Source organism: Vidua chalybeata, chromosome 4, assembly GCF_026979565.1.
Source record: "Vidua chalybeata isolate OUT-0048 chromosome 4, bVidCha1 merged haplotype, whole genome shotgun sequence".
Taxonomy (NCBI): Eukaryota; Metazoa; Chordata; class Aves; order Passeriformes; family Viduidae; genus Vidua; species Vidua chalybeata.
The window spans coordinates 3,200,207-3,206,598 of record NC_071533.1 but is presented as its reverse complement, the minus strand read 5'-3'; the positions used below and the strand labels follow the sequence as shown (position 1 = coordinate 3,206,598).

General features: G+C 54.3%; 2 long non-coding RNA genes across 2 annotated transcripts; one reads left to right on the top strand and one right to left on the bottom strand.

The window, feature by feature from the left end:
• Positions 1 to 1,627: 1,627 nt before the first annotated feature.
• LOC128787360 (uncharacterized) lies at positions 1,628 to 3,592 on the bottom strand. Its single transcript, XR_008430700.1, has 3 exons — positions 3,437 to 3,592; positions 3,173 to 3,276; positions 1,628 to 2,338 (listed from the first exon to the last, which is right to left on the bottom strand). It is a non-coding gene; the product is annotated as an uncharacterized LOC128787360 (long non-coding RNA).
• Positions 3,593 to 3,847: 255 nt separating this feature from the next.
• LOC128787093 (uncharacterized) lies at positions 3,848 to 6,392 on the top strand. The gene is made up of 2 exons (XR_008430567.1): positions 3,848 to 4,137; positions 4,448 to 6,392. It is a non-coding gene; the product is annotated as an uncharacterized LOC128787093 (long non-coding RNA).

Below are 6,392 nucleotides of genomic sequence, written 5' to 3'. Positions count from 1 at the left end.
TAGGGCTTGCAAGAAGTTAACATTCAGGTCTTGTCCCACGCTTCCCAGTGACCTAGGGGGGAAAAAAAAAAGTACAACTCAGAACGGTTTTACAAATGGTTTTGTGTTCACTGTTGGGTTAAGGGTTTCATAAGTATAAGGAGACAGTCCTCAGCCTATTGGAGCCCACTTGTCTCACCCTGTTCTGCTTGTACAAACCCTCAGCCACTCTCTGAGACTCGGCGCTTCTGCAAACCTGCAACACAACAGCTGCTTCTCCAAAAGCCGCTTTTACTACGGAGCGTTTTCTGCTACGCACCCAGAGCACTCTGAGGGCTTATTTCACACGCTCGCGTACGCCAGAACACCTCATTTTCAGTACACCAACAGAAACCCGAGCAGGTGCAACACATTATTCCTCGGACAACACCCGCACAAACCAACTCCTGGGCGCTGCTCGACCCGGCCACCACCAGGCCCAGAGACCGCGGGGCCTCACGGCCCCAGCGCAGCATCCCCGCGCCCACCTCAGGACGGCTGCAGCGCCGGTGCCGCCGCTGCCCGGGAGCACGGCCGCGCCGCAAGGCGCCATTGCCCCCCGCCCCCGGCACCGGCGCCCAAGTTTGCCGCCCTGCCTCGCCATTGGCCGCTGCCGTGCGCCGCGCACCGCGCTGATTGGGCGAGGGCGCCAGGCCCCGCCCCTCTCCGGGCAGGGCGGGGCCGGGCCCGCCGGAGGGAGCTCGGTGCTGCTGCCGGGTTACTCTCACCGCTTAGCATTGTAATTTCTTTTTAAAAAAACAGTTTGTGCCTAACCTCGCAGCTTGTAATCGCATTTTGCGCGAGTTGTGGCAACAGCAGAACGAGCTCCGTGCTCTCGGCCCTACCGCTCACAAAGCACACTGACAAAGTAACGCTTAAGAAGGAGTTTTTGGCTCCTTAGGGCAAGCCAAACTCCCCATCCCTCCCCCCAAAAAAAAGCCTCTAGCTCCCGTATTTATTAATTTGTCTTCATTAAGAGTCTAGAAGAGCACACAGTTGAAAGTCTGAAGATGTACAGAGCAGTGAAACAGCAGGGAAAGGGCAAGAATAAGAAAGCAGGGGGAAACACAAGTTAAGTAGAATAAAGTGTGACTGCAGAACACAGAACTGTCGGGGCGAAGTCACCGTTCCTGAAAAGCACACGCTGCAAAAGGTATGAAAAGGCAGAGATCAAAACAACAGCCTGAAGCTAAAACTTGCATGAGCACTGCTTGTACAGCCCTGGCCAGAGATTTTTGGGGAGCACATCAGCTCTGCCCTCACAGGCAGGAGGCTGAGGGGGCACAGCATGGGGAAGCCTCGCTGTGAGAGCGAGCAGCTGGCATGCTGGGGGGCCACCAGTGATAGGAAAAGGTCCCAGTGAATTAGGTGGAAGCCTCAGAAATAGTTCACCTTCTCCTCTGAGGAGCTTTTGAAGTAAGCCTCTGTCTTGCCTACAAGGACTTGTTGGAAGCTCATGAGCGAGCCGGCTCACATCTGCTGTGGACCCACACCCCGAGGCAGCATTTCCTCTGCCCACCAGCCAGCCATAACAGAACACATAATGCCCCCAGAATTATGGAGGGGATGGAGGGGAGTGACACTTTTATTTCAAGCAGAGAGACAAAGGAGATGAAGTAGATCAGAAGGGCACATCCAGTCTGTGTCCCAGCCAAAACCAGGATATCAGGTCAGAACCACTCCTGCCTTGCAGAGCACCCAGCCGTGCCTTTGCAGGCCCCTGCAGGACTTGTCTTGAGCACCAAGGCCACCTAGGAGAGAGAAATCCAAGCTCTGCCCTCTCCTTGAAAAAGGGACCGGAGGCACTATTCTGAACACCAAGACCACGATGCTCTTCCTGGGGCAAAACGAAAGCTCTTTAAAAGCCAAGAACTCAGGACAATCCTCCCTTGGAACTGAAGAATATAGATGCAGCTCTGCAGAAAGCAGCAATTTTAACTTGAGCCAAACCATCCTGAGACAACCAGCTGGGAGTGTGGGAGCGGCAGACGAGGCAGCAGCGATCCCAAGCGTGTCCTCAGCTCCTCACTAACCTTCCATTGCCTTCCTGGAGTGTTTCCAGATGCTTTGCTCATGTAAAAAAAACCAACATCAACATATTTCTTGCTGTCAAGAAATCTCTCATCAAATCATCTTTCTCATGAGTTCCACCTGAGGTTTTCCCTCAAAATAATGTGGTTTCCTTTCCAGATTCATTTTAAAACTGTAGATCATCACCTCACAGGTACACATGAGAACTCTTCTAGCACAATTTGCTCCTCTCCCTGACAGGGCTTGCGAGAAGTTATGGTTCAGTTCTTGTCCCACACTTCCCAGTGACCTTGAGAAGAAAAAGTCCAACTCTTACTTGGAATCATTGCCACAGGTTTGAATCACTATTGGATTAAGTGTTCTGTAAATTATGGGGGATGGTCCTCAGCCTACTGGAGCTGATTTGTCTAGTCCGTGTTCTGCTTTGTCAAACCCTCAAACCACTCTTTGAGACTCAGCACTTCTGCAGACGTACAATACAACAGCAGTTTCTCCAAAGGAGAATCGTCCACTGCATGTGCAGAGCAACCTAAAGCAACCAACACTGAGGAACACCAGGGCTGGGCTCTGCGGTCTGCAGGGAGCCAACAGCCAAGCACAGACTCCTCTCCTCTGCAAGGAGACAAACAGGGACAAAGGATGATGAAGCTGGCCCCAAACACACCCAGTGCACACCTGCTGCACAGACCTGAGGCCAGGCAGGACACGAATCCACACCCAGCACAGCCTCAGGGAAGGCCCAGCTGCTCATTTCCAGCAATAGCCAAACACCCAGTCCCGGTGTTCCTCAGCCCCTGCTCCCCTTTGCCCCGAACCACCAGCTCCCGAGACGCGTTGGCACCCCTGGATTGCCTGAACAGCCACAAACCCACACTGCCAATATCAGGTTTCTCTGCCCACCCAGGACACACCAGCCAGGGGCGTCTCTGTCTCCCACTGAACCAACAGAGACCTCCTCACTCCACGCCCCATTCAGCGAACACCAACTTAACCCCGAGCTGGGAAAGCAAAGACAAGATGTATATCAAAAACATCCCTGCCGTGATGCTGTCCAGACGTGGGACAAAGCCCTTCCCGCCACCCTGCTGGCCCTTTCCCACTCCGAGTCCCTGTGGAAACGCACATCCAAAGGCAGGTCAGACAGACAGCGATGTTTTCCACCTGCCGAACGCCACAGCCACAAGCACCAGGAGCCTCAGGATGCTCCAGATTCCAATTCAGTCAACCCTGCGGGAAAAGCCGAGTGGTTTGCGCACAGACAAAGTAAAAGTCACCATTTTCAACAGTTAAAATATCCATAGGAGTTACTGGCTGCTTACAGCAGCAGGCTTCATGCGCTCAGTTCCCCTCCTCAGGGCTTTTCCCAGGCTCGCCGGTCCCCGCTCACCTTCAGCGCGGCTGCGGCCACCGCAACCGCTCGGTTCCTCCATTGTCTCACCGCAGCCGGGCCCCGCTTCTGCTCGTCCCCCGCTGCTCCCGGGCACGGCAGCCCGGCGCTCGGCGTCCCGGGAAGCGCCGCCGCTCCTGCCCTGCACCACCGGCCGCTCCCCACACGGCGGCAGCGCTCCGCGCGGGAGCGCCACGGCGCATGCGCGCCGCCGGGGCGCCGTTCCGCCCTTAGACACCACGCGATGCGGGGCGCCTGCCCTCCACTGCGCATGCTCCGCGTCGCCCTCAGCGGCCGCGCGACGCGCAGCGTCTCCGTGCTCAGCGCGCAGGCGCGCCCCACCGCTGCGGCACCGCGTCGCGGCCCGCAGGTATCCCCGCCGCGCCCCTCGGTGCAGTGCGCATGCGCTGCTCTTGCTGCAGGAGCGCTGTCCGGCCGGCAGGCGGCAGCACCGAGGCGCGGCGCCCGGCCCGGCCCGGTAAGGCCGGGCCTCGGGATACACCCACGGGCGGGATCGCCTCGGGAACGGCTGGGAATAAACTGAACCGGCCTCGTCTTCCGCTGCTCACAGTCCAGCCGGAGCGCCTGGGGAATAAACACCTGCTCCGTGTCTCCCGGGAAGAGCTTCTCCAGGTGGAAGCGCTGGGAAACAGGACTTGGCACAGCGCGTTTCTCCCTGTTGTAGCGACCAGAGCACAAAGGTGCAGCTCTCAGCACTCTCTTCCCCAAACACAACTCCGGGCTCCTCTGCAAGCTGTCTCTGCCGTGTGGTTTTCTCCAGGGGGAAAAAAAAAAATTGCTCATAGCAATTTGGAGAATAAATTACCACACAGGGAAGTAAATAATCAAATATTCCTCTAAGAGCCCTTGGGATCTGTTGGACTGAATTGGGAAGGGGACGTTCATTCCCTGCAGAGCAAATACACAACAACCTCCAGCACACAGCACAGACTGCCAGGTGTGGTGTGACAGCCCCACTCTGACAATCCTCCCTGTCCTTCTCCCTTTCAGTGACTTCTGCAATCAAACTCTGAAGCTGACAGGCCCAAAAGCTCTGTCTGGCGACCCAGGAACAAAAGGACGCTCCCAGGGATGAGGAACGTTCCCAGCAAACACTCCCAGCGCAGCACAGAGGCAGCCCTGGAGCTCGTGTGTGGGGCTGGCAAGGGCTGCCAGGAGGGCACAGCCCCCAGGTGGGGTGGCAGTGGCAGTGACAGCAGCCAATTGCCACGGTGAGATGGCACAACAGACAAAGGCCAGCAATGCCCGTGGGAAGTGCAGGTTTGCCTTCAGCTCCTTGTGGTGCAGCATCACCTTCCACCACAGCCACATCCCGGGAGAAGTCTCAAGAGGGCACATAAAAATCCCAGGATGCAACAAAACGCAGCATCTGTCACCCTGATTGTGTTCCAGCCCAGTGTGGGGGCCCAAACCCCACACCCACGGGTAAACATTGACCTGAGCTGGGTCAGTGTTAAACACAGCCCCAATTCTGACCCACAGCACGGTCCCAGAGGTTTCCTGCCCAGGGCTGAGGGCAGGAATGTGCATGATGTGCATAAATAACATTTGCTGAGAGCAGCCACCACCCCAGTCCCTCAGACCTCACAAGATTTTGTAGTGAACAGACCCAACTCCTCACCCTTAATATAAATTTCAAACACATTCCATTAGAAAAATAGCAGACAGTACATGATACACAATCATACAACAGAATTAAAAGGAATAACAGAATATACAAGGAATAAAACAGAATATATAAGGAATAACGGAAGATTTTCCACAAAAAACACAAGTTTATTTTTCCCCTCGTCTGTCTTGGTCTGTAGGACCAAATCTTTGCAATCGAGACACAGGTTTTGGCTTAGAAAGTAAAAACTTTAGTGCATCTGGCTACATGATTAAAACACATAGATGCATGGGTGGTCATAGATGGAAAGCTTTTCAGGAGAGAAGAGAGCTGTTTCTATAGCACACTTCCATACACCCTCAGAAAAAGCAGAATTGCCACCAACCCCTAAAACCCTTTGAGAGGAATCCAGCCCTCCTTGGGACACCCAACACAGCAGACATTGAAAAAGGAAAGAAAAACTCAAACTTGTAGGAGGAAGAAATAAACAACTCTCTCCAACTTCTGCTCTGAGCAGCACAGCTGGATGTGGCAGCTGAACCATGTCACCTGCCAGTAGCTCCTCTCTCCAAAAACACTTCCCTAGCTCTGTGGGAGCACCTGCAGGGCCTGCAGTGTGGCACTCAGCACCCAGGACCTCACTCGGTGTCTGCAGAACCCCTCCCACTGCTCCAGGGTGTTTGCTCCTCACAAAGCCACCCGTGAGCCAAGACACACGTCGGACCCAAAGGCAACAAGGGGCCACACATCCCATTCCTTAGCTGCCCGCTCTCTCCACATCCTCACCCTGCCAAGGGAGGGAGAAGTCTGCAGCTGGATCCAGTGCCCAGGTGGAGCAAAGCAGCTTGAGAGCAGCTGGCATCTTCCTGAGGTGGCTGACAGTGACAGGATGTGTGTGCCCAAGCCCTTGCAGGAGAGGTACTGGGGTGGATTAAAAGTTCCTGCTGAATGATGTTGTTCTGTGTAGCCCCAAATGGTTCACAGCTCCAAATAAAGCTTAAATCAGAACCATCAGCGTGCAGGGAAAAACAAATGAAGCGGCCTCTCAGTGGTAAGATGTTCCCAGGGGAAAAAAAAATTAATTCATCCCTGCTTCTTTCATAGGCAGGGATCCTACCTTGTGTCACTGCACAGACACAAATGATGTAGCATCCAAGAACACGGAAAAGGCCAAGGGGAAAACTACACACTGCCTTTTAATGTTCTACTACAGCACTCCATTTCTGCCAAGCACTTTTTTTGTTTTCCAGACCAAGAGACCAAGTGCATGGACTGAATTTAGGGATATTTGAGCATGCTTGAAAGGCGTTCACAGAAAATAAAGTA